General features: G+C 42.2%; 1 pseudogene; it reads right to left on the bottom strand.

Annotated features, from left to right (window-relative positions):
• Nucleotides 1-4769: 4769 nt before the first annotated feature.
• LOC127790981 (uncharacterized) overlaps nt 4770-16749 on the bottom strand; it is a 110300-nt pseudogene continuing 98320 nt past the window's right edge.

Raw genomic sequence — 16749 nt, 5'->3', positions numbered from 1 at the left:
GTTCTTGGTGAAAAGCTATTCTGTTCTTGAGATAAACTGATAGCAAGCAGCAACAGAAAGGCCTTATTTGCCTTTTCGATCTTCTTTTTGTTTGTGTGTATTTTCCTTTTATGTTTTCTCGTTTCTGGAATCATTTTTGAACCAAGAAGTGGCTGTTGGAGAGGGCTGCACGACCTGATCTTCTGGAAAAGCAACCCTGCAGCAACTGAAAAAGCAAAAAGACACCTGCAGTCCTTCTCTTTCCTTCTCTGATTTTCAGTAGCACACCTTGTGTCCTTCTCTGGTCTTCATGTGCTCTGATAGGCGCTGAAAAGCAAGCTCACAAAGCAAGCTCACACAGCAAGTAGACAACCCTGCAGCAGATCAGGAGCATAACCATTTTTAGAATGCTCTGAATCCCACTTTTCTGCCTCTGACAGTAGATCACCTGACCAAGAGGATATTCCATTTTTCTTTCTCACATTTTCCTTTTATTTTCTCTCTTTTAACACTCCATTCAATGTTGTCTTTACCTTCCACACTAATCTCCCTTTTCGTTTGGCAGAAGACACCAGCAACTGCAACCAAAAGGAGATCACCCACAGCAGCCTTCCATTCAGCAGCGGTTTTGACCACCTCCATGACAGATAGCATTATTTAAGGATTGAGCTCGAGATACCGGTGCTATCCTCTTCCTTTCTCATCCTTACTTGATATTATTTCAAGTCCATATGCTTTCCTTGATGTTTTCTTGCATATAGAGTGGTTTCTAAGGCAAAATATCAATCCTTTCTGGTCTGCTTGGTTCAGTTTGATATCCCCGGCAACGGCGCCAAAATTCTGACCGGCTGTCGAACCACTCCAGAATTAGAGATCTATGTTTGCATCTCTTCTCTAGTTTGCAGCAAAGTGCACCCTAGGTCATCTCTCACAAGGAGCCTCACTTTCTTCTACGAACAAGAAGAACCAACATAACCAACAGTTTGTTTGGGGGGGGGGGGGGTTTGACAGAAAACTAATTATCAAAACAGAAAGACAATGATGGATGAAAATCAATAAAAGGAATGCAACCGGCTGTGTATTTGTCCCCTATGTGAAATCTTCCTCGTCCACTCTATAAATCTTAGCTTGTTAGGTGTTTTAATCTCTGGATATCAAACTTAAAGCATCCCCAACAACCGTCCAAGGATTAGAAGGATTGGAATAACAAAATGAATAAAGAAACCTCTTATAAACAAAATGCAACCATCCACTCTCTATTCAACCTATCCGGACCTATGCAAGAACAACCGTTCAAGCACATAATGTTCATTTCTGAGATGTTATACCAACCGGCTATAACATTCTGTTCTCTTAAGCATTTAACAGAAAATGAAACCATGCAAATTCACACAAACCTGCCATGAACTCCATGCATTCACAAATCTGCTCAAACTAAACCAAATGGAAATGAAAAAGATTAAAACAAACAAACCATGTTTTTGTAGCTCACCCGGGACTCAGATTCCATATGGATTCAAGATACACAACCGGTTACAAATGCTCTAGCCTACCATTACAGCAAGGAAAAAAACAAAGTGGAACAAAAGATGAAGGAAACAGAAAAATGCTAACAACCAAAAACGGCCAGAATCCTCCCTTTTCTCCTCCCTCCAATCCTCTGGAAATTAATGCTAAGAGGCCTTAAATACATGGCTAAGAAAGGAAAGGCTAGGGAGGCTAGGGTTGGGCCTAGCCCAACAGAAAATGAGTGAGCCCAAAAACAGCAAAATTGAGAAGCCCAAGTCTGCTCCTTGAAAGTGAGCCCAAACTCCTTTAGTTGAGCCACTTCTCTAGCCCATCCAATATTCCCTAAAGCCTGGATCCATAGAAGTAAGATAGAAAATAGTGTAAGGATGGTTTGAAGTATAATAAAATATAAACAATGAAAGATTAGCAAAAATTACTTCAAATGGCGAAATAAGATTGAGGTGAAATGCCAAAATATAGCATAAATATGCATGCTATCAAATCCCCCATACTTAGACTTTTGCTCTCCTAGGCAAAACACTAGACTCTATGACTCAAGAATAAAAATGCGAAAAAACAGAAATCAGATGCAAGGTAAGTCTTCGAGAATTCATCATTCAAAGATCATCTTTCCTCTACTTCCAAGAAAACAAGTGATATGGCTATTCATTCAATAAGACAAATCAAAAGTAGAAGCCTCTCACAGGACAAGTGTATGCTCAAAAATCTCTCAAGAGATGGTGGTGACTGTTTCGCTCAAATTCACCCAATCACAATTCCACTACCATAAGCTTGTTTATCTTCTCAATCTCCACTATCTATGTTACATGCATGCCACAAATCAAAAGGGCTTATTCAGGGTTGTAATGTGGGGAAGAAAGAAATGGAAAGACAACAATGAAGGAAAACATGCCTTAGGTTGAGAAAACATTTCATGCAACTCCAAGATCAAGAGATAGAATTTCCAAGCATTATGAAAAACATTGCATCTTTATTCGGTTGAGTGCGTTTTACGCTCTGTCTCAACTTTACTTTTTTTTTTTTTTTTTTGGTAGAGATGAGTGCGTTTTACGCTCCTTCTCACCATTCTATCCTTTTCTTGCTTTTCTTTTTCTTTTCATGGATGCAAATGGCCTTTGGCCTTATGACTTGCTTGATGAATTCAATCTCTCTCTCTAGAATGCACTTAATATTCCTCTTCCTAAGGTTGGAAGGTCCAAAAAAAGGGTGTATGAAAATGAAGGGTAAAAATGATGGCTCTAAGTGGCAAACGAAAGGGATTGATTGATTGATTTTTTTTTTTTTTTTTTTTTGAATAACAAAATGGCCAAATGGGGACAAGAAAGAATGCCTTAATCATGTTTGAGTCATGCATGAACAAATATAGCCTCAACCAAGAATCAAAACAAGTTCTAGATTGGAGATCATGATATGTGAATGTACACACAAGAAAGACAATAGGCTCAAAATCCTCACGGCTATAGACTACCCAATCAATCTATCAAATCAAACTCATTGCCAAGTCACTTGAAATCAAGGAAGATAAGATCGAAGTTCTAATCATGCTAGGTTCTTTTAGACTTAATTGCTTAACTTGCATTTCCACGTAAAACAGACTCAACTAAACCCAAGGAAAAAGAAATATGAAAAGATAAAGAAAATGCTGCTAAAATAAGAATGCTGCCTCCCCCCACACTTAGACTTTACATTGCCCTCAATGTAAACATGCAATTCCAATCAAGAATAGGACAAGTAAATGTAAAATACTAGGGAGAGAGAAACAGCCTGATGTATCAAATGGAGGTGGCGTTGAGGAGATGCAGCTCCTCCACAATATGCTCCTGAAAGCTCTCGTAGAATGGCTTAAGCCGCTGCCCGTTCACTGTGAATTGCTTTGCATTGGACTCGTCCTTGATTGCAACGCACCAAAGGGAAAAACATGAATAACTATGAAAGGACCAGTCCAACGAGAACGTAACTTACCGGGCATCAACTTGAGACGAGAATTGTATAGCAGAACTTTCTGGCCAACTTCGAATGTCTTCCTGACAATAAGCTTGTCATGCACAGCCTTGGTCTTCTCCTTGTAGATGCGTGAGTTCTCATATGCGTCCATCCTAATCTCCTTAAGCTCTTGAAGTTGGAGCTTTCTTTGGGACCCCCGATTGATTGATGTCCATATTGCATTGCTTCACCGCCCAATATGCCTTATGCTCCACTTCCACCGGCAAGTGACACGCTTTTCCAAAAACCAACCTATAGGGGGACATGCCGATGGGGGTTTTGTAGGCCATGCGGTAGGCCCAAAGTGCATCTTCTAATCTCGTGCTCCAGTCTTTCCTATTGGGCTGGACAGTCTTCTCCAAAATCTGCTTGATTTCCCTATTTGAGACTCCAGCTTGCCCATTAGTCTGTGGATGATAAGCAGTCGCCACTTTGTGTAATACCCCATACTTACGAAGTAGGGTGTCCATCCTTCTATTGCAAAAGTGGGATCCTTGGTCGCTGATGATGGCCCTGGGCATGCCAAACCTGCAAAAGATGTGAGAACGAACAAAATCTACAACCACAGAAGCATCATCAGTCCTGGTGGCTTTAGCTTCCACCCACTTAGAAACATAATCCACAGCTAACAGAATGTACAAATAACCAAATGACACAGGAAATGGACCCATGAAGTCAATGCCCCAAACATCAAAGATTTCACAAAACAATAAGGGTTGTTGAGGCATTTCATTCCTACGTGATATAGTGCCTGTGTGTTGACAACGTGTGCAATTCTTACAGAACTCATATGAATCCTTAAAGAGAGAAGGCCAATATAATCCAGAATCTAGGACTTTCCTAGCTGTACGTTGGGGACCAAAGTGACCACCACATGCAAGTGTGTGACAAAAATTTAAGACAGATGCAAACTCATGGTTAGGCACAGATCTCCTAATGACCTGGTCACTACACATGCGCCACAGATAGGGATCATCCCACACATAATACCGAGCCTGACTCTTAAATTTATTTAGCTGTTCCTTCTTAAAATATGCAGGTAATTCAGAAGCAACTAAATAATTTACCAAATCAGCATACCAGGGCTCAACACCGTGAATGTGGTATAATAACTCATCTGGGAAATCATCCCTGATAGGCTGGGAGTCCATGACCCTGGAATCTGAAGAAGAAGAAGGGACCCTGCTCAAATGATCAGCTACTAGGTTCTCGGCCCCACTCTTATCTTTTATCTCAACATTAAACTCCTGAAGTAGGAGCATCCACCGTATCAACTTGGGCTTAGCATCGGGCTTCTTCAATAGGTATTTCAAGGCTACATGGTCAGAAAACACGACAACATTAGAACCCAGAAGATAGGAGCGAAATTTATCTAAAGCAAACACAATAGCTAAAAGCTCCTTCTCAGTCGTGGTGTAGTTTGCTTGAGCAGCATCCAAGGTGCGCGAGGCATAGGCAATGACATGTGACTTCTTCTCCACACGCTGTGAAAGGACGGCGCCCACTGCAAAGTTGGAGGCGTCGCACATCAGCTCGAAGGGCAACTCCCATTCGGGTGGCTGTATGATGGGTGGAGAAATCAATCGACTCTTCAGTTCCTCGAATGCCCGCTTGCACTGCTCATCAAAGTGGAAGGTCACTTCTTTCTGGAAAAGGTGGGAGAGTGGAAGTGCAATCTTGCTGAAATCCTTGATGAACCTCCTGTAAAATCCTGCATGGCCAAGGAAAGAACGCACCTCCCTCACAGAGATGGGGTAAGGCAATGAAGCAATAACATCAACCTTAGACCGATCCACTTCTATACCCTTCTTAGACAGAACATGCCCTAAAACAATTCCTTGTTCTACCATGAAATGACATTTTTCAAAATTTAAAACAAGGTTCTTTTCAATGCATCTCTCTAGGACTCTACCCAAGCTAACCAAGCAATCATCAAATGAGGTGCCATAAACTGAAAAATCATCCATGAACACTTCCATGCAATGCTCTACAAAACCTGAAAATATACTTACCATGCATCGTTGAAAGGTACCTGGAGCATTACATAGACCGAAAGGCATTCTTCTATAAGCGAATGTGCCAAAGGGGCAGGTGAAGATGGTCTTCTCTTGATCCTCTGGGGCTATGCAAATCTGAAAGTATCCGGAAAAACCGTCAAGGAAACAATAGTGTGACTTACCAACCAACCTCTCCAACATCTGATCAATGAATGGGAGGGGAAAATGATCCTTTCTGGTTGCTTGGTTCATCTTTCTATAATCAATGCAGACTCTCCAGCTGTTCTGCACTCTCATGGGGATAAGCTCATTCTGTTCATTTGGGGCCACCGTGATGCCCGTCTTTTTTGGAACAACCTGCACGGGACTCACCCACTTGCTGTCAGAAATAGGGTAAATAATGCCGGCTGCAAGTAATTTACTTACCTCCTATTTTACCACATCAAGGATGGTTGGGTTAAGTCTTCTTTGAGGCTGCCTTGCTGGTTTTGCTCCTTCCTCCAATAAGATACGGTGCATGCAAACAGATGGGCTGATTCCAGTTATGTCCGCTAAAGTCCACCCAATTGCTTTCTTATTCTTTTTCAGCACATCCAGCAACTTTCTCTCTTGGTCAGGCTGCAAGTTATTTGCAATGATGATTGGCAGCTTCTCATCTTTCTCCAAGAATGCATACTTGAGGTGCTGAGGCAAGGGCTTGCACTGAATGGTGGGTGGCTGCTGCAAAGAGGGGGCTGACCTGGTTTGCTCTAACTCAATGGCAGCAAGGTTAATAGAAACAATATCCTCCATAGGGAAACCATGAAGATCAGGATGTGCATGCTCATTTTCAACTTCAGAATGATGGTTATCTAGAAATGCAGCAATCTCATAACATGCATCACATGGATCACTCTCATTACTACAATCAGGACAGATGAAGGAATCTGGAAGGTCATGAATAGTGGGGAATGCATCAATCAAATCACAAGACTTAGTGCATGCTTCATCAACCAACAATTGAATCAAGTTAACTTGCAAAATGGAATGATCTTCAGAAGGACAATTCATGGCATCAAGTATGTTAAAATGAATGGTGCTACCAGCAAATTCCATGGAAAGTGTACCCTCATGCACATTGATGATAGTCCTTGCAGTTTTTAAAAATGGTCTACCTAGGATGAGAGGTGCATGCTCATGTGTGTTATCATCTTCCATATTTAAAACATAAAAATCAGCAGGGAAGATGCAATCCTTAACCTTAACCAGGACATCCTCCAAGACTCCAGATGGGTAGGCTGTGCTTCTGTTGGCTAGCTGGACAACCACCCCTGTTGGCTTCAAAGGACCACACTGCAATGAAGCATATATAGAGTTAGGCATGACATTAATGGATGCACCTAAATCTAGTAAAGCATTGCTAAATTGCATGTCTCCTATAGTACAAGGAATGGAAAACATCCCTGGATCTTTGCACTTCCTTGGCATGGCAGGTTGTATGAGAGCTGAAACATTCCTCCCAAGGTTAACCTTCTCATTCCCCTTAAGCTTCCTCTTGTGAGTACACAAATCTTTGAGAAATTTTGCATACTTGGGGATCTGTCTGATGGCTTCAAGGAGGGGGATGTTGACTTCAACTTTCTGGAATGTTTCCAGAATCTCTTTATCCAATTCGGCCTCTGCTCTTTTCTTGTTTTGTGTTGCTCGATGTGGGAATGGCAGGGGCTGGATGTTGGAAGACTCTCCTTGTTCTTGATAGCTGGAGTTTGGTTGCTTGGCTTCTTGGACTGAGGAGGGTTGCTGCTCTTTGCTACCCTCTACATTTTGCTTCTCTACATGCTGCTCCATGTTTGATGATGGTGGAGGGGTTGGGTTGATTACTTCTTTCCCATTTCGAAGCATGATGGCACTAACATTACCCCTTGGATTGGCAACTGGTTGTGAAGGAAGCTGCCCCGAACCTTGACTCCTTAACTCATTGATGTTTGTGGCTAGCTGGCCTATTTGAGTCTCCAAATTTTGAATTGTGGTTTCTGTTTTCTGTTGGAATTGGAGTGTGTTGTAGAACCATTGATGTTTTCTGTTGGCCTTAACTCATTGATGTTTCTGTTTTCTCATCCCCGGCAACGGCGCCAAAATTCTGACCGGCTGTCGAACCACTCCAGAATTAGAGATCTATGTTTGCATCTCTTCTCTAGTTTGCAGCAAAGTGCACCCTAGGTCATCTCTCACAAGGAGCCTCACTTTCTTCTACGAACAAGAAGAACCAACATAACCAACAGTTTGTTTGGGGGGGGGGGGGGGGGTTTGACAGAAAACTAATTATCAAAACAGAAAGACAATGATGGATGAAAATCAATAAAAGGAATGCAACCGGCTGTGTATTTGTCCCCTATGTGAAATCTTCCTCGTCCACTCTATAAATCTTAGCTTGTTAGGTGTTTTAATCTCTGGATATCAAACTTAAAGCATCCCCAACAACCGTCCAAGGATTAGAAGGATTGGAATAACAAAATGAATAAAGAAACCTCTTATAAACAAAATGCAACCATCCACTCTCTATTCAACCTATCCGGACCTATGCAAGAACAACCGTTCAAGCACATAATGTTCATTTCTGAGATGTTATACCAACCGGCTATAACATTCTGTTCTCTTAAGCATTTAACAGAAAATGAAACCATGCAAATTCACACAAACCTGCCATGAACTCCATGCATTCACAAATCTGCTCAAACTAAACCAAATGGAAATGAAAAAGATTAAAACAAACAAACCATGTTTTTGTAGCTCACCCGGGACTCAGATTCCATATGGATTCAAGATACACAACCGGTTACAAATGCTCTAGCCTACCATTACAGCAAGGAAAAAAACAAAGTGGAACAAAAGATGAAGGAAACAGAAAAATGCTAACAACCAAAAACGGCCAGAATCCTCCCTTTTCTCCTCCCTCCAATCCTCTGGAAATTAATGCTAAGAGGCCTTAAATACATGGCTAAGAAAGGAAAGGCTAGGGAGGCTAGGGTTGGGCCTAGCCCAACAGAAAATGAGTGAGCCCAAAAACAGCAAAATTGAGAAGCCCAAGTCTGCTCCTTGAAAGTGAGCCCAAACTCCTTTAGTTGAGCCACTTCTCTAGCCCATCCAATATTCCCTAAAGCCTGGATCCATAGAAGTAAGATAGAAAATAGTGTAAGGATGGTTTGAAGTATAATAAAATATAAACAATGAAAGATTAGCAAAAATTACTTCAAATGGCGAAATAAGATTGAGGTGAAATGCCAAAATATAGCATAAATATGCATGCTATCAAATCCCCCATACTTAGACTTTTGCTCTCCTAGGCAAAACACTAGACTCTATGACTCAAGAATAAAAATGCGAAAAAACAGAAATCAGATGCAAGGTAAGTCTTCGAGAATTCATCATTCAAAGATCATCTTTCCTCTACTTCCAAGAAAACAAGTGATATGGCTATTCATTCAATAAGACAAATCAAAAGTAGAAGCCTCTCACAGGACAAGTGTATGCTCAAAAATCTCTCAAGAGATGGTGGTGACTGTTTCGCTCAAATTCACCCAATCACAATTCCACTACCATAAGCTTGTTTATCTTCTCAATCTCCACTATCTATGTTACATGCATGCCACAAATCAAAAGGGCTTATTCAGGGTTGTAATGTGGGGAAGAAAGAAATGGAAAGACAACAATGAAGGAAAACATGCCTTAGGTTGAGAAAACATTTCATGCAACTCCAAGATCAAGAGATAGAATTTCCAAGCATTATGAAAAACATTGCATCTTTATTCGGTTGAGTGCGTTTTACGCTCTGTCTCAACTTTACTTTTTTTTTTTTTTTTTTGGTAGAGATGAGTGCGTTTTACGCTCCTTCTCACCATTCTATCCTTTTCTTGCTTTTCTTTTTCTTTTCATGGATGCAAATGGCCTTTGGCCTTATGACTTGCTTGATGAATTCAATCTCTCTCTCTAGAATGCACTTAATATTCCTCTTCCTAAGGTTGGAAGGTCCAAAAAAAGGGTGTATGAAAATGAAGGGTAAAAATGATGGCTCTAAGTGGCAAACGAAAGGGATTGATTGATTGATTTTTTTTTTTTTTTTTTTTTTGAATAACAAAATGGCCAAATGGGGACAAGAAAGAATGCCTTAATCATGTTTGAGTCATGCATGAACAAATATAGCCTCAACCAAGAATCAAAACAAGTTCTAGATTGGAGATCATGATATGTGAATGTACACACAAGAAAGACAATAGGCTCAAAATCCTCACGGCTATAGACTACCCAATCAATCTATCAAATCAAACTCATTGCCAAGTCACTTGAAATCAAGGAAGATAAGATCGAAGTTCTAATCATGCTAGGTTCTTTTAGACTTAATTGCTTAACTTGCATTTCCACGTAAAACAGACTCAACTAAACCCAAGGAAAAAGAAATATGAAAAGATAAAGAAAATGCTGCTAAAATAAGAATGCTGCCTCCCCCCACACTTAGACTTTACATTGCCCTCAATGTAAACATGCAATTCCAATCAAGAATAGGACAAGTAAATGTAAAATACTAGGGAGAGAGAAACAGCCTGATGTATCAAATGGAGGTGGCGTTGAGGAGATGCAGCTCCTCCACAATATGCTCCTGAAAGCTCTCGTAGAATGGCTTAAGCCGCTGCCCGTTCACTGTGAATTGCTTTGCATTGGACTCGTCCTTGATTGCAACGCACCAAAGGGAAAAACATGAATAACTATGAAAGGACCAGTCCAACGAGAACGTAACTTACCGGGCATCAACTTGAGACGAGAATTGTATAGCAGAACTTTCTGGCCAACTTCGAATGTCTTCCTGACAATAAGCTTGTCATGCACAGCCTTGGTCTTCTCCTTGTAGATGCGTGAGTTCTCATATGCGTCCATCCTAATCTCCTTAAGCTCTTGAAGTTGGAGCTTTCTTTGGGACCCCGATTGATTGATGTCCATATTGCATTGCTTCACCGCCCAATATGCCTTATGCTCCACTTCCACCGGCAAGTGACACGCTTTTCCAAAAACCAACCTATAGGGGGACATGCCGATGGGGGTTTTGTAGGCCATGCGGTAGGCCCAAAGTGCATCTTCTAATCTCGTGCTCCAGTCTTTCCTATTGGGCTGGACAGTCTTCTCCAAAATCTGCTTGATTTCCCTATTTGAGACTCCAGCTTGCCCATTAGTCTGTGGATGATAAGCAGTCGCCACTTTGTGTAATACCCCATACTTACGAAGTAGGGTGTCCATCCTTCTATTGCAAAAGTGGGATCCTTGGTCGCTGATGATGGCCCTGGGCATGCCAAACCTGCAAAAGATGTGAGAACGAACAAAATCTACAACCACAGAAGCATCATCAGTCCTGGTGGCTTTAGCTTCCACCCACTTAGAAACATAATCCACAGCTAACAGAATGTACAAATAACCAAATGACACAGGAAATGGACCCATGAAGTCAATGCCCCAAACATCAAAGATTTCACAAAACAATAAGGGTTGTTGAGGCATTTCATTCCTACGTGATATAGTGCCTGTGTGTTGACAACGTGTGCAATTCTTACAGAACTCATATGAATCCTTAAAGAGAGAAGGCCAATATAATCCAGAATCTAGGACTTTCCTAGCTGTACGTTGGGGACCAAAGTGACCACCACATGCAAGTGTGTGACAAAAATTTAAGACAGATGCAAACTCATGGTTAGGCACAGATCTCCTAATGACCTGGTCACTACACATGCGCCACAGATAGGGATCATCCCACACATAATACCGAGCCTGACTCTTAAATTTATTTAGCTGTTCCTTCTTAAAATATGCAGGTAATTCAGAAGCAACTAAATAATTTACCAAATCAGCATACCAGGGCTCAACACCGTGAATGTGGTATAATAACTCATCTGGGAAATCATCCCTGATAGGCTGGGAGTCCATGACCCTGGAATCTGAAGAAGAAGAAGGGACCCTGCTCAAATGATCAGCTACTAGGTTCTCGGCCCCACTCTTATCTTTTATCTCAACATTAAACTCCTGAAGTAGGAGCATCCACCGTATCAACTTGGGCTTAGCATCGGGCTTCTTCAATAGGTATTTCAAGGCTACATGGTCAGAAAACACGACAACATTAGAACCCAGAAGATAGGAGCGAAATTTATCTAAAGCAAACACAATAGCTAAAAGCTCCTTCTCAGTCGTGGTGTAGTTTGCTTGAGCAGCATCCAAGGTGCGCGAGGCATAGGCAATGACATGTGACTTCTTCTCCACACGCTGTGAAAGGACGGCGCCCACTGCAAAGTTGGAGGCGTCGCACATCAGCTCGAAGGGCAACTCCCATTCGGGTGGCTGTATGATGGGTGGAGAAATCAATCGACTCTTCAGTTCCTCGAATGCCCGCTTGCACTGCTCATCAAAGTGGAAGGTCACTTCTTTCTGGAAAAGGTGGGAGAGTGGAAGTGCAATCTTGCTGAAATCCTTGATGAACCTCCTGTAAAATCCTGCATGGCCAAGGAAAGAACGCACCTCCCTCACAGAGATGGGGTAAGGCAATGAAGCAATAACATCAACCTTAGACCGATCCACTTCTATACCCTTCTTAGACAGAACATGCCCTAAAACAATTCCTTGTTCTACCATGAAATGACATTTTTCAAAATTTAAAACAAGGTTCTTTTCAATGCATCTCTCTAGGACTCTACCCAAGCTAACCAAGCAATCATCAAATGAGGTGCCATAAACTGAAAAATCATCCATGAACACTTCCATGCAATGCTCTACAAAACCTGAAAATATACTTACCATGCATCGTTGAAAGGTACCTGGAGCATTACATAGACCGAAAGGCATTCTTCTATAAGCGAATGTGCCAAAGGGGCAGGTGAAGATGGTCTTCTCTTGATCCTCTGGGGCTATGCAAATCTGAAAGTATCCGGAAAAACCGTCAAGGAAACAATAGTGTGACTTACCAACCAACCTCTCCAACATCTGATCAATGAATGGGAGGGGAAAATGATCCTTTCTGGTTGCTTGGTTCATCTTTCTATAATCAATGCAGACTCTCCAGCTGTTCTGCACTCTCATGGGGATAAGCTCATTCTGTTCATTTGGGGCCACCGTGATGCCCGTCTTTTTTGGAACAACCTGCACGGGACTCACCCACTTGCTGTCAGAAATAGGGTAAATAATGCCGGCTGCAAGTAATTTACTTACCTCCTATTTTACCACATCAAGGATGGTTGGGTTAAGTCTTCTTTGAGGCTGCCTTGCTGGTTTTGCTCCTTCCTCCAATAAGATACGGTGCATGCAAACAGATGGGCTGATTCCAGTTATGTCCGCTAAAGTCCACCCAATTGCTTTCTTATTCTTTTTCAGCACATCCAGCAACTTTCTCTCTTGGTCAGGCTGCAAGTTATTTGCAATGATGATTGGCAGCTTCTCATCTTTCTCCAAGAATGCATACTTGAGGTGCTGAGGCAAGGGCTTGCACTGAATGGTGGGTGGCTGCTGCAAAGAGGGGGCTGACCTGGTTTGCTCTAACTCAATGGCAGCAAGGTTAATAGAAACAATATCCTCCATAGGGAAACCATGAAGATCAGGATGTGCATGCTCATTTTCAACTTCAGAATGATGGTTATCTAGAAATGCAGCAATCTCATAACATGCATCACATGGATCACTCTCATTACTACAATCAGGACAGATGAAGGAATCTGGAAGGTCATGAATAGTGGGGAATGCATCAATCAAATCACAAGACTTAGTGCATGCTTCATCAACCAACAATTGAATCAAGTTAACTTGCAAAATGGAATGATCTTCAGAAGGACAATTCATGGCATCAAGTATGTTAAAATGAATGGTGCTACCAGCAAATTCCATGGAAAGTGTACCCTCATGCACATTGATGATAGTCCTTGCAGTTTTTAAAAATGGTCTACCTAGGATGAGAGGTGCATGCTCATGTGTGTTATCATCTTCCATATTTAAAACATAAAAATCAGCAGGGAAGATGCAATCCTTAACCTTAACCAGGACATCCTCCAAGACTCCAGATGGGTAGGCTGTGCTTCTGTTGGCTAGCTGGACAACCACCCCTGTTGGCTTCAAAGGACCACACTGCAATGAAGCATATATAGAGTTAGGCATGACATTAATGGATGCACCTAAATCTAGTAAAGCATTGCTAAATTGCATGTCTCCTATAGTACAAGGAATGGAAAACATCCCTGGATCTTTGCACTTCCTTGGCATGGCAGGTTGTATGAGAGCTGAAACATTCCTCCCAAGGTTAACCTTCTCATTCCCCTTAAGCTTCCTCTTGTGAGTACACAAATCTTTGAGAAATTTTGCATACTTGGGGATCTGTCTGATGGCTTCAAGGAGGGGGATGTTGACTTCAACTTTCTGGAATGTTTCCAGAATCTCTTTATCCAATTCGGCCTCTGCTCTTTTCTTGTTTTGTGTTGCTCGATGTGGGAATGGCAGGGGCTGGATGTTGGAAGACTCTCCTTGTTCTTGATAGCTGGAGTTTGGTTGCTTGGCTTCTTGGACTGAGGAGGGTTGCTGCTCTTTGCTACCCTCTACATTTTGCTTCTCTACATGCTGCTCCATGTTTGATGATGGTGGAGGGGTTGGGTTGATTACTTCTTTCCCATTTCGAAGCATGATGGCACTAACATTACCCCTTGGATTGGCAACTGGTTGTGAAGGAAGCTGCCCCGAACCTTGACTCCTTAACTCATTGATGTTTGTGGCTAGCTGGCCTATTTGAGTCTCCAAATTTTGAATTGTGGTTTCTGTTTTCTGTTGGAATTGGAGTGTGTTGTAGAACCATTGATGTTTTCTGTTGGCCTTAACTCATTGATGTTTCTGTTTTCTCATCCCCGGCAACGGCGCCAAAATTCTGACCGGCTGTCGAACCACTCCAGAATTAGAGATCTATGTTTGCATCTCTTCTCTAGTTTGCAGCAAAGTGCACCCTAGGTCATCTCTCACAAGGAGCCTCACTTTCTTCTACGAACAAGAAGAACCAACATAACCAACAGTTTGTTTGGGGGGGGGGGGGTTTGACAGAAAACTAATTATCAAAACAGAAAGACAATGATGGATGAAAATCAATAAAAGGAATGCAACCGGCTGTGTATTTGTCCCCTATGTGAAATCTTCCTCGTCCACTCTATAAATCTTAGCTTGTTAGGTGTTTTAATCTCTGGATATCAAACTTAAAGCATCCCCAACAACCGTCCAAGGATTAGAAGGATTGGAATAACAAAATGAATAAAGAAACCTCTTATAAACAAAATGCAACCATCCACTCTCTATTCAACCTATCCGGACCTATGCAAGAACAACCGTTCAAGCACATAATGTTCATTTCTGAGATGTTATACCAACCGGCTATAACATTCTGTTCTCTTAAGCATTTAACAGAAAATGAAACCATGCAAATTCACACAAACCTGCCATGAACTCCATGCATTCACAAATCTGCTCAAACTAAACCAAATGGAAATGAAAAAGATTAAAACAAACAAACCATGTTTTTGTAGCTCACCCGGGACTCAGATTCCATATGGATTCAAGATACACAACCGGTTACAAATGCTCTAGCCTACCATTACAGCAAGGAAAAAAACAAAGTGGAACAAAAGATGAAGGAAACAGAAAAATGCTAACAACCAAAAACGGCCAGAATCCTCCCTTTTCTCCTCCCTCCAATCCTCTGGAAATTAATGCTAAGAGGCCTTAAATACATGGCTAAGAAAGGAAAGGCTAGGGAGGCTAGGGTTGGGCCTAGCCCAACAGAAAATGAGTGAGCCCAAAAACAGCAAAATTGAGAAGCCCAAGTCTGCTCCTTGAAAGTGAGCCCAAACTCCTTTAGTTGAGCCACTTCTCTAGCCCATCCAATATTCCCTAAAGCCTGGATCCATAGAAGTAAGATAGAAAATAGTGTAAGGATGGTTTGAAGTATAATAAAATAGAAACAATGAAAGATTAGCAAAAATTACTTCAAATGGCGAAATAAGATTGAGGTGAAATGCCAAAATATAGCATAAATATGCATGCTATCAGCGGGCATCCTTACCCGTGCCTTTAACCGATCTTTTTTCTTAAATAGGTTATCCATCGTTCTCAACCTAGCCAAAGGACTCATCCATCACTGTTATGACCCCCAGGAGACTCATCCGTTGCTATTGTGACCCCCGAGAGACTCATCCATCGTTGTTGTTACCCTCAGGGGACTCATCCATCATCGCTGCTACCCCCGAGAGACTCATCCATCGTTGTCACTCCACCTTAAGAAACTCACCCATCTCTCCTGATAATTACTCATCGTTTGGACAATCCACATGTCACCCATCGCTCGAAGAAGTCATCCATCCCTTTAGTGAGTCATCCATCATACAGATACGCCACACGAGAGTTATCCATCACTCGGATCAGCCACACGTGGGTTATCCATCGACAGTTTTCCATCTACAAATTTATTGTTGTAACCGTGCAACAATAATTGACGTCGTCTGTGGGAAACCAACAAAAAACCAAGAAACCCTCCTTCACCATGGCACAAACTCAAAGCGGTCGATAGACTGTCTCTCGTGGTGCCCAATCGCCCCGACGAGATACCTTCTCTTGGGTGGAAGATTAGCATCAATCTACTCATGAAGGCCAGCTACCCCTCATCCATGGGGGCCATCCACCCCTCACCCATTAGTCCTCTCGTGAGGGTTACCCATCCCTCACTCATCAACAGCCGCCTCTTCTAAGGCCTCCTCACCCATTAGGGCTTCAACTTCAGGTGCCGCCCGTTACCACCTCACATATCCTTTTAGGACCCTACTCAGGTATACAGATCCCATCTGTAGTTTCTTAGACTAAGTACGAGACCCTACGATAACAACATGCCAAAGGGTTGCAGGCTCTTCGTGAAATGGCTGGTATTTTGCAAGGCTTGGTTCCTCACAGGTCAATCCCAGCCACATTGAGAAAGTTTATACCTGAAATAGCTCCGTCCCATAGGGCTCGTCAGGAGGTACTAAGGAACGGCTCCTATCGGGAAGCGACCCTTGAAATAGCTCCATCCCATAGGGCTCGTTAGGAGGTACCAAGGAACGACTCCTATCAAGAAGCAACCCCTGAAACTCATGCTCAACCTATCCCTCCTCAAAATAATCAACAAAGATCTCCTCTAAGAGGGGCTCATAGCCAAACTTCTCCCCATCGAGGAAATCAAGGAGGAACTGACCGTCGA

This window comes from Diospyros lotus, chromosome 14, assembly GCF_014633365.1.
Source record: "Diospyros lotus cultivar Yz01 chromosome 14, ASM1463336v1, whole genome shotgun sequence".
Classification (NCBI taxonomy): domain Eukaryota; kingdom Viridiplantae; phylum Streptophyta; class Magnoliopsida; order Ericales; family Ebenaceae; genus Diospyros; species Diospyros lotus.
This window is presented reverse-complemented; position numbering and strand designations above follow the sequence as displayed.